The sequence below is a fragment of the Crocuta crocuta genome, unplaced genomic scaffold (genome assembly GCF_008692635.1).
Source record: "Crocuta crocuta isolate KB4526 unplaced genomic scaffold, BGI_CrCroc_1.0 scaffold130, whole genome shotgun sequence".
Taxonomy (NCBI): domain Eukaryota; kingdom Metazoa; phylum Chordata; class Mammalia; order Carnivora; family Hyaenidae; genus Crocuta; species Crocuta crocuta.
Genome location: NW_027527920.1, coordinates 2,724,348 through 2,738,464, shown reverse-complemented (window position 1 = coordinate 2,738,464; position 14,117 = coordinate 2,724,348).

The following is a 14,117-nucleotide window of genomic DNA, read 5'->3' as shown; positions in this document are numbered from 1 at the left end:
ACTTTTAGTCCAGCAAGTGGGGGAAAACCACAGTGTGATACAGGTTATACAGCAGGCCCAAGTGAGCATGAGTTGAAACTGAAAGTCTAAGAAAGCTACAGAAAAAGTTTCCATTTCAAGTCAGTATGTTTTGGATAAAAAGGTGACCTAATGAAGATGCAAACAGGAGAAAAAAAGATTAGGAACTGGCAATCAGCCATAGAGGTGAACTAGGCAGGGAAGGACAACAAGAGAAGTGACATGGACTGCTGAGGCCATGAATGTAGATAAAGATAAGAAGACAATATTATTTTAGTAACTGTTTACTTAGGTATCTAGTCTAGACCATGAAAGAGTCCAATGCTCTCTGGGAAAAGCTGTTCCGAGAGTGCCAAGTATGTCTGTTTAAATTCAGATTGTCTCCCTCTTACAAATTAATACATATGAGAGCAATCTTTCCTGACTCCCTAAAAGTCATCCCAGAAATAATTTTTTTTAAACTAAACTAGTAAAGTATTTTTTTTTAAAATCTGAGGTCTCCTTTTCCAAATGCATAACGTGGTTGGACTATGCCACAAGTTAGTCTTCTATAAAACTTTTGAGTATGGCATTTTTAAATATTATTTTTTTTTAAATGTTTTTATTTATTTCTAGGAGAGAGAGAGAGACAGCGTGAGCAGGGGAGGGTCAGAGAGAGAGGGAGTCACAGACTGAAACAGGCTCCAGGCTCTGAGCTGGCAGTCAGCACAGAGCCCGACGCGGGGCTCGAACCCACGAACTGCGAGATCATGACCCAAGCGAAAGTCGGACGCTTAACCGACTAAGCCACCCAGGCGCCCCAAGTATGGCATTTTTAAATATTAGCATTATAAATGACAAGAGACTTTAAGGGTTGACTTGTAATATTTCACTAGATACTATAATAGCCATAGGTCATGTACTTGCTTGACCATACACCATTGGTGCTATGTGATACAAAATAGGGAAAAGATCTTTTGTGGTATTGTTTCCTTTTCTCAGAGTCAAAAGAACTCAGTCTGCAAAATGCCGCTTCAAGATTTTTAAAAGGAAAGCAAATTTTTCAGAATTGGATTGAGCAATTGCTATACTGAACTTCCCTGCTTTCAAATACCCTGCTGTATTGCTCCAAAAGTATATTCATACTTGTCCAACCCGTGTCTCATAGAATTTGGAAAAGTCACCATTTATAAACCCAGCTATAGATGGTGGTCAGAAATAAAAAGTTATCAGTGGGCTTTTTTTTTTAATTTGAGTATGGCTGACATATAATGTTATATTAGTTTTAGGTATATAGTGAGCTTTCTTTTTAGTGCTGTTCAAATCATAAATATTTCTTCCCTTTCGCTAGATAGCTGTTCAAGTTCCTAATCACTAGTCCTAATTGGATCAGAATAATGAAAAAGTCACAAGTGGATTATATTTCTGATGTAATCAGAATACCTTATTATTTTTACTATAAATTTTATTATCTCCATATTAAACATGTTTTAATAATACATATTTTATTAAATGACAAAGTAGAATTTCTTAGTTGTGGTTATTTACTGATAACCGAAGTTTTTTTCTTCCATCACTCAAAATAGAAACGGGGAAAATACAGACATTTACATGCTGTGCTTATGGGAAAGAGCATGAATGTTTTAAGCAAATTCAAGCCCTGTCTGTTATAAATTTATAGCCCCAGGCAGGTTTAAGATTGAATAGCCTTGGGGTGCTTGGGTGGCTCAGTCTGGTAAGCAGCCAACTCTTGATTTCAACTCTTGAATCAGCCTCAGTGTGGAACCTGCTTGGGATTCTCTCTTTCTCCCTCTGCCCCTCTCCCCAGTTTGCACTCTCTCTCACTCTCTTTCTCACAAATAAATAAACTTTTTAAAAAATTGAGTAGTAGCCTCATTTGCAAAATGAAAGTAGTCTGTTTAAGCAAGTACTATAAGGATTAAATATTATATGTAACAAAGCATACAGTAGACACTAAAACCTATTGCCATCTGTCTCACTACCAAGTTCCATTTTAAGTCTAACAATAAGTTTAAAAACTTAGTTACAAACTTGTTTTGGGGGGGTGGTGCCTGGGTGGCTCAGTCGGTTAAGCATCCAACTTCGGCCCAGGTCATGATCTCACAGTCCATGGGTTGGAGCCCTGCATTGGGCTCTATGCTGACAGCTCAGAGCCTGGAGTCTGCTTCAGATTCTGTGTGTGTGTCTCTCTCTGCCCTTACCCTGCTCACTCTCTGTCTCTTGTCTCTCAAAAATAAAGACATTAAAAAAAAACTTTTTTTTTTTTAAGGATTTTATTTAAGTAATCTCTACATGCAACATGGGTCTTAACCTCACAACCCTGAGATTAAGAGTCACACACTCCCATCAACTGAGCCAGCCAGGTACACCTGAAAAGTTAGTTTTATTTTGTAACTAAACAGCTATATAAAAAATGGCCTGATAATTACTATTATATACAAAAGAGAAAACTTACTCAAGGATTGTAAATGGCAACAACTAATCTTCATATCACTTTATAATGTACAAGTTACTTTATGTTACTAGATATTATAATTATATAATCTCATTTAATTGTCATGTTTTGCCAGGTATCATTATTCTCTTCCTAGATAAGAAACAAACTCAGAGAAGCTCAGTCACATGATTGTGACAGGGCCAAGACTCCCATGCACAGCCTCCATCTCCCTCCTCATACTCTTCCCACCTATTCCTTTCTCCCTCTCCCAGAAATAGTGACCAGAACTCCTTACTTGAACATTTTAAATAATCCTCTCACTTTATACCTGTCATAAATTCAGCTGGTATATTACAACAAACAATATTGAGAAATTGTCATCTCAGTCAACTGCTGGATAGCAGAACCTACATAACTGGCTTTGCCTTATGTATTAGGTCATATTTGGATCAGCTCCTGACATTGATCTACTGATCTAACACATTTTAAAAGTCCTACATCGTACTTCCTCTCAGATTCCATGTATATGAAAAATGGGAAGCAGAAAGAGAGCAGCAGCCTCGGGTATCTCATAAAAATGAGCTTAAAGGAATTTTATTTTATACAAATAAAACGAAGCAAAGATGGAGCACTCTGTACACAAGTGGGGGAAATGAGACAAAAGAAATTCCACTGAGGAAAAATCCGGTGCTAAATGCATGTAAATGAAGTTTTCTTATGTAGGGAAAAGCTAACATGTCAGAGTGTCAAAGGAAATGGAAGCCAACCTCAGTGTCATTGGTAGGAAGAGTTATCAGGAATCTAGAAAAAAATTAATTAGATCCTGCAGTTTGTGTTAAAAAACAAATGAGAAGGATAACTTTGTGCCTCTTTTCCTTCTGGATACCGAAACGAAGAAACCTGTGTTTGGAACCTCCTCCCCATGACACAAGCTGGATCAAGGTTTTCTGCACTGGGCGATGCTTCCCTAGCCAGCTCTCCACTGCTCTCCAGTGCTGCCACCTCAGTCTACATTCCACAAGCCTGCAAAGCCCTTACTTCCTTCTGCACTCTGCAACTTCAGAGAGAAAACAGGAACTACCATGTATTCCTTCAACTTTCCTGACACCGAATCTACGAACCTACCTGTATCTGTACCACTTTTGAGCATTCTGCACTCCTACTGCAGTGACCCTCATAGCAAAAGGCTAATCCCTTAACCTGTACACAGGACCTTGTGCAAACGGTACACACACACAAACACACACACACACACACCATCATCATCATCCACTCTCTCTGCTGGCTCCTTTCCATCAGCACCTGGATGCATAGATGTATTAAGTCTCTCCATCTTTAAAAATAAATAAAGGTATGACCTCATGTCTCCCTCTAGATATTGACCTTTTGCTTTCCTCCTCTTTAACAGCAAGATCTAAAGTGTCAATTTCTCACCTCCCTCCCACTTCTCAAACCACTTTAATCTAGATTCTGCTCCCACCACTGTACAAAACTTCTCAGTAAGATCACTTATGATCTTTGACTAGTCTTCCCAGTAACAGTAAACCCTTCTTTTCAAGCCACTCTTCCTTTAATTGATGTGACACCTAGTTTCCTTAGTACTTCTCTGACCACTCTTTCTTATTTGCCAGTTTCTTCCCAACTTATTAGAGATTCTCAGGGTTTTGTCCCCAAGGTCCTCTTCTCATTCTATACACACTTCCTAGGCTCTCCCAGCCATTCACCAGGCCAGTGATAGAGTCGGGTGCCTCTGACCTTGGGCACTTCTCTCCTGAACTCTTCCAAAATTCTACCTGTATATCCTTTTACTGGACATCTTCCCTTGGATATTTCATAAGTAACTTGAACCCAGCAAATCCTAAAGCACAACTCCTCCTCCCCCATCATCAAACCTACTTCATCAGTATTCATTCCCTACCTCGGGAAATGACACCACTACTCACCCAATTCTAGCCAGACATCTAGGAGTCACCCCTGACTTGTGTGTGTCTCTCTCACATGCCACATCTATCAATCTCCAAGTCATGTTCGTTCCATATCTTAAATATCCTTTAAATTTGTGTATTTCCCTCTATCGCCAATGCCACCACTCTAGTCCAAACAACCCTCAGCTTTCATCTGGACTGCCACAATAGCTTCTAAGGTAGTCCCCAGTATTCATGCATACTCTCCTTCAGTCCATTTTATATTCTGTCGATATCTTAAAGCTCAGCATAATCTGGCCCCTTCCTGCTTTTCCTGTCTCTTTATGAGCTAGGCTACCCTTGCCCTACTTTACTCCAATTCTGCAGGCCTTCTTATAGTTCCTCCAACACGACCCATTCTTTTCTCTACTTAAAGCCTTCCTACCTGCTGTTCTCTCCCCTTTTAACTCCCCCACGTTCTTCATCAGGGAAATTCCCATTCTCTTTCTCGGGGAATCTTCCCTGATACACCGTATTAATTTGCTTTCAGTGTGCCCAAATCACATATAATTTTTGGTGTTATCTCTCTCTTCCCACTAAACTGTAGAGGCCCTAGAGGGACCTATCTGCTTTGTTCATCATTGAATCCCTGCTGCTTTATATAGTGCCTGGCACATGGACACTGGTTGTTATTTGTTGAATGAAAAGATGCAAATAGAAGCAATTTATCAAAAACAGCCCATCATCCTTCCATGCCATTGAAGCAGGAATCAAAATGCCATGTTATCAGCATAACATCTCGTGCTTGCATAAGAGCAAACTATCACGGGGGTAGAGAGGTTGATGAACTTAAGCAACCTGACACAAAATAAGAGAAACTCACTAAACATGTAATTCTAATAGGGACATCTCTTCAACTTCTCTGCTGATTTGAGGTTTTCACATTTTATATAGTTGTAATTCCTGCATAAGCACTTTTTCCTTTTTTTTTTTTTTTTTAAGTAAGCTCTACACCCAACATTGGGCTTGAACTCACAACCCCTAAAAGAAGAATTGCATCCTCTACCAGTTGATCCAGCCAGGCGCCTCATGCGTAAGCAGTTTTAATTCTGCTTTTTTACAAATCTCCACCCTAAATCATTGTCAGCTTGTTATGTTTCAAGGTAAGATGGGATCCCATCAAGTTAATAGGTCATGATTTTCTTAGGCCTTTCCCCACTACTATAGGCTTTTTTGTTAGTTCTGATGTTATGAATAGCAGTGCTAACACTCTTCATAAGTAACTTTTTCATTTCAGAGTATCTCCTTGAGAAATGCAAAAGTGGAATTGGACCAGCAAAGGATATGAGCAATTTTTATCCCTTCATATAGAAAGCCAGAAAAATCTCAAAAGAATCAATATATATTAATATATATCAATATATATTAAAAATATATAGTGCAAAAACTAATTCCATGTAGCCCTTCCAACACTGAGTTTTATCCTTTTTTAAATTTCTTTCTTGAAGTTTAAAAGAATAACTTTTATTGAGCTCTTTCTGGGCACTGGGGATTTCTAAGGATTCGGCATGAATTTTCCCATTCAATAATCACATAACAAAGAGAACACAAAGGCTTAGCACTGCCCAAGTTAAGTAAATTGATGAGGTTTAAATGTAGATGTACTGATTCCAGAACCTGAACTCTTAGCCACCATAATGCTTGTTAGCAATAGTGGGGTGTTTTTTCTGTTTTATTTTATCAAAAGGAATGAGCTTTCTGATTTCAGGAGTGTGGCATAATGTATTGCTAGAGAGCTTGTTGTTTTTTGAGATACATATCTAGATGGACTTTTGGGTTGACAGAGATGTCTGTTGCTTTTGCCTTCAGAATATATCCAGAATCTGCTCATTTCTACCGCCTCTGTGTCTACCACTCTCATTGAAGCCAACGTTATCTCTCGCCTGGACTGCCACAAAAGTCTCTAACGGGCCTCCCTGCTTCCACTTTTCCCCTGCTGGCAGCTAAGGGTAATCCTTTTAAAACCTCTATAGTGAGGGGCGCCTGGGTGGTTCAGTCAGTTAAGCGTCTGACTTCAGCTCAGGTCATGATCTCATGGTTTGTGGGTTCAAGCCCCACATCAGGCTCTATGCTGCCAGCTCAGAACCTGGAGCCTGCTTCAGATTCAGTGTCTCCCTCTCTCTGCCTCTCCCCTACTCATACTCTCTCTCTCTCTCTCAAAAATAAACATTATAAAAAAAAAAAACCCCTGTATAGTAAAAAGCTTGTTTTTCACTCCTCTGCTTCCCATTTCATTCACAGTTAAAGCCAAAGTTCTTACAGCAGTCTTCTGTGACCTCCCTGTCCCCTGCCACCCGGCACTGCCCCACTGTTACCTCTTTGACCTCACTTACCAGTCCTGTCTCTCTTCGGCTACACCTGCATCCTTGCTATTACCCAGCAAAGCCAGGCACCTTAGAACTTTCGCGTTGGCTATTCACTCTGCCTGGAATGTCCCACAAAGTATGTTCTCTCATTTCTTTTACATCTTTGCTTAAATATCCACTTTTCAATCAGACCTTCCCCAACCATCATCCTGTTTTTTTAATAGTTAACATACACTGTTATATTTGTTTCATGTGTACAATATAGTGATTCAACAATTCTCTACATCACTCCGTGCTCATTGTGGTAAGTGAACTCTGAATCCTCTTCACCTGTTTAACCCGTACCCATACCCACCCCCCACCTTTGGTAACCATCAGTTTGTTCTCCCTAGTTAAGAGTCTGGTTTTTTGGTTCATCTCTATTTTTATTTGTTCATTTATTTCTTAAACTCCACAGATCAGTGAAGTCATTTGGTATTTGTCTTTCTCTGACTTATTTCACTTAGCACTATTCCCTCAAGATTCATCCACATTGTTGCAAATGGTAAGATTTCATTCTTTTTTATGGCTGAGTGATATTCCATTACACATAGACACACAGACACACACGTGCACACACACACCTCATCTCTCCTTTATCCATTCATCTATCGTTAGACACTTGGGCTGCTTCCACAATTTGACTATTCTAAATAATGATCCTATAAACATATGGATGCATATATCTTTATGAATTAGTGGTTTCATATTTTGGGGGTTAATACCCCACAGTGGAATTACTGGATCATATGGTAATTTTATTTTTAATTTTCTGAGGAAACTTCATACTGTTTTCCACAGTGGCTGTACCAGTCTACATTCCCAACAGTGCATAAGCATCATCCTCTTTACATTGCAATACCTCAGTTTTAATTTCCAATCCGTTTTCTTGCTTTACGCTTTTTCTTTTTCCCTTAGCACTTAATCGCCTTCTTGTATACTATATAATTTAGTGTTATAATTAACTATTATAATTTATTATCTCTGTTGCTTATTGTCTTATCTCCCTCCACTCATCACTATCATATATAAGCTCCATGAAGGTAAAGATCTTTATGAACCTTATTCACTAATATATTCCAAGCACTTAGGATCTTGCCTAAGTCACTCAAAGCCTAACTCACTTAATGATAATTATTGGAATGAAAAAAAAATGGAAATCTGTCATCCCCAGCAACAGAATGAGAACCTGAGTCCACAATTTTGTACAAGATAGTCATTTTCTTTTAGACCAAAGATCAGCAAACTTTTTCTTAAATATTAGTAAATATTATAGACTTACAGGTCATATGGTTTCTTTTGTAACTACCCAACCTCTGCCTTTGGGGCCTCAGGGAAGCCAGAGACCGTATATAAATAAGTAGGCGTGACTGTGTTCCAATAAAACTATTTACGAAAATAAGCAGCCAACCAGTGGGCTGTACTTCACTGATTCTCCTTTAGATAAAGACATATCTTGGTAAATCATAGCTCTTCATGGGCAGGCTAAGCTCTATTCATCTACTTTACCAATTGAGAAAAATAAAAATTTGGAAAAGTGAATGCAAACCTAGCAAAATTACAGATCAGTAAGTAGCTTCTCTGTCTGCAGACAGATTGGGCATTCCTTACTCAAAGTGGCCGTTGAGCAATACGTGACTTTGGGGGGTAGGGAGAAAAATCCTGATATCAGCCACTTTTCTGGCTAATGAGTATAGAACACATTATCTGTAGCTTGGGAGTATTCTCTAGAGATTTCTAATATGCAGAATGATCTACTTCTGAGACCTCTTTTCTCTAGGCCATTAAGTTCTTTGGCAAGCATTGATGATGAATTTCCTGTGGCAAAGAAACCATTTTTATTTTTGTCAGCTATTCTAAAGTCAATAGATTGATGCTGTTGGTTATAAAAATACCTGCCAATATTCTGAGGCCCAAGCCCTAACCTCCTGCCATCTAGACAATCAGGGCCAATTTTGCACCCCCCCCCCCCGCCCCGGGGGATATTTGGCAACATCTAGAAATGTCTTTAGTTGCTACAACCAGGGGGGTGCTACTGGCAAAGGCCAAGGATGCGGCTAAGCATCCTACAATGCACAGAATAACCCCTGTAACAAAGAACTATGCAGCCCAAAATATCAGTAGTACTGAGGGTGGGAAACCATGATCTAGACTATTCTGCTGGACTTTTAATCAGCTTTATACTCCATTGCCAAACCAGGATTCTTAAACCACCAAATATACCCATCATTCCTAAGCTCCAGTAGCTCCTCATTGCCTGAAAGACCAAGGCTTTCCTTCTTATCTTGGCATTTAAATTCTGAGGAGGGATTTAATGTACTCATTCCTCAGCAGAAACTCAGCTTCTCCCAAGCTTTCATATGCACCATCTTCCACACCATCATCCTTTTACCAATGTTATCCCCCAAACACGTACCTTGTGAGGATCTTCCCCACATCTCTCCTCTGATCCAAATCTTACTCATTCTTTAAAGTATGAGGGGTGCACACGCTGCACACCCCTCTGCCAAAGAGTTGGTCTCTTTTCGTACCACTCTCTTTAGTACTTATCACGGGCTCACATGTCTTACACTATTCAATGGCTCTTCCCTCTATCTTGTTTCCTCAGTAAACTCCCTGAAGGGTTCCATATTGTATTCCTGGCCTTTCCATCTCAGTTTGCACAGCGTAAGGTGTGAAAACTGTATTGTTGTATTGAGAGTTTCTTGTATTAAGAGTCAAATGAGAGGAATATAAAAAGTACCTTATACAGGACCTGGTACCCAGTTAAGTGCTCAGAAAACTATAGCATCTATAGAAGCATACAATCGGGAACCCATAGAGCATGCCCAATAAATCGTTTAATAGTAGTTACGTACTAGAGAGAGCATGCATACAGACTAGCCTGGTATTTGGAACCAACAGCAAAGAAAAACTTGCATCAGAAATTCTACACCAATTAACACGCCTTCACACTAGAGTGAATCCAGGAGCAGTGGGTGTCACATTTTCTCAAAGTGGTGCCTAAGCCAACCTTTTGTACTTAATAAGTTAATGAATAGCTTATGAGTAACACTTTGCCCACTCTGGCCCTATTTAGAAGGCTGCCAGTAGGATAGGATATCAGAATGCCACACTCTGCTTTGCTGGGGTCNCCAGTGCGATGAGGCTGCAGAGAGGTCCTGGCCTTTCCCCAAGTGGAAGAGAGCCTTGTCTCAGATCCTGTAAGAGAAGAGAGTGGGGCATGGTATTCTGAGCAGCCCAGGTTTGGCTTTGGGCCAAGCACTGAGTGGCAAACAAGAAGGAACACATTCCGGGAAGGCAAGGAGCCCTGCCAACGCAAAGGCGGCCCAGCAAGCCGGGCCTGCTGGGCGCCAGGTGCTCCTTGGCTCTGTGGAGGTCAGGCACGCAGGGGGATGCACTCGGGTTTCTCTGGATCATCATTTCAGAGGCTTAACCACCTCCCTCCCTCTCCCTTTAGATGGACAAAGCAGTGTTAAACCTCTGTTTCCTCTGGGGTCTAGGTCCTTATCTCTAAACGAAGGTAGGAGGGGAAAGAGTGCTGTGGCCTCCTGAAATCATACATTGCTGGAGCCACATTTCTCTAATTCTGTGCCCTCAGAGGATACTTACAACAAGGGCAGGCCAGGGGGAAAGCCTGGGATTTCTGTGTCCTTGCTGGGAGAGAAGCAGAGCTGCCCTCCCTCCCTCGCACCCTCCCCCCGACCCTCCCAAACAACACAGGCTTGTTCTTCACACCTGCCCGGTCTGCCTGCCTCCTGGCCTGACCTTCTGAAGGTCTGGAGAGCCCTTGGGAATGCATTCCACCCCACTTCCCCCCGACCCCGCCATGGTAGAAGAGGGAAAGGAGAAGAGAAAGGACCAAAGGGGACCATAGAGAAATGGCCACGGGAGCTCCCCTTCTGCCACTGGATAAGCAATGTGCACTGGACTTGGACCAGTCCTGGCCCATTTTCACCCCGGGAGGCAACAAAGGAAAATGAAGTTTGTTCCTCCCCTCTGGGGCTCCGGTTTCTGCTGGACTTTGCTGCCACCTAGCGGCCTAGGAGGCATCTCTTGCCCTTCAAAGAGCCCAGCCTGGGGACCTGGCTTCTGTCCCCGCCTGAGGCAAACCTGAGCACCTTCTCTGAGAAGCTTCTCTGTTCTAGGACGCCCTGCTTCTGAGGCCCAGCAGCTAGGAGAGAGGAGCTGCATAGGTTCATGACCTCACCCAGCTCGACAGGCGTCCTAATGCCAAATAGGAGGGCCAAGGCTGGCTGGCCAGGTGCTACAAGCAAGGGCGTGGGCAGTCTTACTCGCGGGAGACCCCGGTGGGGTGCAGCTCTGCCAGGACTCCCCTCATTCCTTTTAAAAAAAAATTTTTTTTTAATGTTTTATTTATTTCTAGCAGAGAGAGAGAGAGCACGAGAGCAGGGGAGGGTCAGAGAGAGAGAGAGAGAGTCACAGACTCTGAAACAGTCTCCAGGCTCCGAGCTGGCAGTCAGCACAGAGCCCGACGCGGGGCTCGATCCCACGAACCGCGAGATCATGACCTGAGCGAAAGTCGGACACTTAACCGACTAAGCCACCGGGCGCCCCAGGATTCCCCTCATTCCTGAATGCCCTTTTCACCAGAGCTCCTGCTCCTCCCATGATCTTACCTCATCTGGCTACATGCATGTTGCAAAACCCAGGGTCCTGCATTATATATTTACCTCTGTTTCTCCAAATTTAAAGCAGTTGTTTCTTCCTTATAGTTAGCTCATTTCAATTTTAAAAACTATAAAGATTATTTGCTCTCTTGGTGCTGCTGCTGCTATGAGCCAGCCTGAGAATAAAGAATAGGGGGTATATTACCATGTAGATTATCAGCCATATTTTCCTGTGTATTATATCCATGTGTTTATGTCCTCCAGCAAAAGAAAGCACTTGGGTTCAGCAACCACCAAGCCTATGGGCTCCAAACTTTCAGATCTGTGGCAGTACCCAGGGATTGTATGAAATCCAAACTCCTTTCTCCTGCCTACCTCTCCAACGTGTGTGTGTGCGCGCGCGCACACGTATGTGCGTGTGTTAAAATACACACAAAATTGACCATCCTAATAATTTTTAAGTGTATATTCCCATAGTGTCGAGTATATTCCCATTGTTATGCAGCCATTATCAGTCTCCAGAACTCTGTCCATCTTGTAAAACTGAAACTCTATACCCATTAAACAATAGCTCTCACTTCCCCTCCCCCCAGCCCCAGGCAACTACCGTCCTACTTTCTCTATAACTGTGACTACTCTAGGAGCCTCGCAGAAGTGGAATCATACAGTGTTTGCCTTTTTGTGACTGGCTTATTTCACCTAGCAGAATGTCCTCAAAGTTCATCCATGTTGTAGCATGGCTCAGAATTTTCCTCCTTTTGAAGGCTGAGTAACATTCCATGGTATATACACATACCACATCTGGTTTATCCATTCATTGGTTAATAGACACCTGGGTTGCTTCCACCTTTTGGCTATTATGAAGAATGCTGCTCTGAACACGAGTGTCCAGCTGACTCTTCAAGACCCTGCTTTCAGTGCTCTGGGGTATACGGCCAGAAGTGGTGTTACTGGAACATACGGTAATTGCTTTTCATTTTTTGAAAAACCGCCGCTCCGTGTTGCACAGTGGCTGCACATTCCTACTATCAGTGCATAAGGGCTCCAATTTTCCCACCTCGTCACCACACCCGTATCCTGTCTGAGAGTAGCCATCCTAAGGTATATGAAGTGGTATGGGATTGTGGGCACCTCCCTAATGACTAGTGACGCTTGGCATCTTTTCGTTGCCCATTGACCATCTGTATCTCTTCTTTAGAGATAGGTCTACTCAAGTTGCTTGTTTACCCATTTTGTAATTGGTTGTATGTCTTGTTGGCATTGACCTCTCCAACCTCTTTCACGTCACTCTCCCACCTGATTAGTATCCCAGAGTCATGCGGACACCCTCTCTGTGGAGGGACATATACATCTTCCCTACCTTTTGCAGTTATTGATCCATTTGCTGGGAAATGCTCTTTTTTCCTCCCACCGCTGGCCCTTCACCAGCCTAAATGGCACTTCCGAGAACATTTCTTGACCAGCCATCTACACCCAACTCCCTATTTCCTCTCACATCACCGTTTCTTTCCTTTGTGGAACCTACTCACCATCTGCAGTTCCCTTGTTTATTTACATATTTACTTCCCGTGGAACATAGGTGCCACGGGCACACAGGGATATTGCCTGACATGTTCACTGCTCTATCCCCACTGCCTCGCATAGTAGCTGGCTCATAGTCGGCGCTTAATATTTCACTGAATGAATGAATCACTCCTAGAGGGGGCATCCTAGGGAAAAAGTGATGTGGCCCAAATTGGAACTTAACCTCCCTGATGGAGGCTCAAGTTCACAGAAAAGGACACAGGGATTTTCTGGCCCTGAGTTCTCGACTTCAATTCCTGAGTCAGAAAGAAGCACAGGACTATTCGAACCAGGGACATCGCTTTGGATCTGCCCCAGAGAAATGGGGAAGCATTCTCAGTGTCCACCTAACAGAGGCCGAAGGCTGCGGAGGCTTGCCGCGGCCACTCTTCCCCTTCCCGTTATGCCTGAAGCTGAATGTGAGGCAGCTCGGCTAAAGTCTTGGGAGATTTGCAGACTACTGGGGATTCTGGGAATGACTTGGGCTCCGTCAGTCTCTTTGGTGCCAAATATGTCAGTAGGATACCCTTCGTGAGTAGTCAAAGGATAAAAATGAACTTTCCATACCACAGGACATTAGAAAAATCAAACTTTTGTATTTTAAAATATTTTCAAAAGCTAACGCCATGTTGGAACAACCCACGCATGACTGAACCAATCTCTCAGGGAATTAGAGGAGCATCAGCCAGTGCAAGCAGGTCTGTACAAATACACATAGTTTACAAATGAGCACAACCAACAGGGACGTTGGCCCCAGAGGACCAGGCTGGGGAACCAAAGGGACAAACAGAGAGAGGGCCCTCCAGAGCCACCCACCCTGCAGCACGCCTCTTGCCCTCTCTGAGCCTGGGGCATGGCTGGAGACCAGATTCACCAGCATCTTGGCACAGTTACCCATGACTTGGCACCTCTGCTGGCCTCTCACGGGCCTCTGGCTCAACCTCGCAGGGCTCAGAGAACGGACCTACTCTCCCTGCCCTTCAGCAAGGACCGAGGCTGGGAGACACTGGGGCAAGTATTTCCCTGAAGACGTGATGGAAAGGAGTGATGAAGGGGGCTGGTTCCAAAAACAGGATGGGGTTTTCCCCTGTGTGGTGCTGTGGGAGAGAATGGAATAATGAGTCTCACCTGATATATACAGATGAGGTGCAAGCAACGC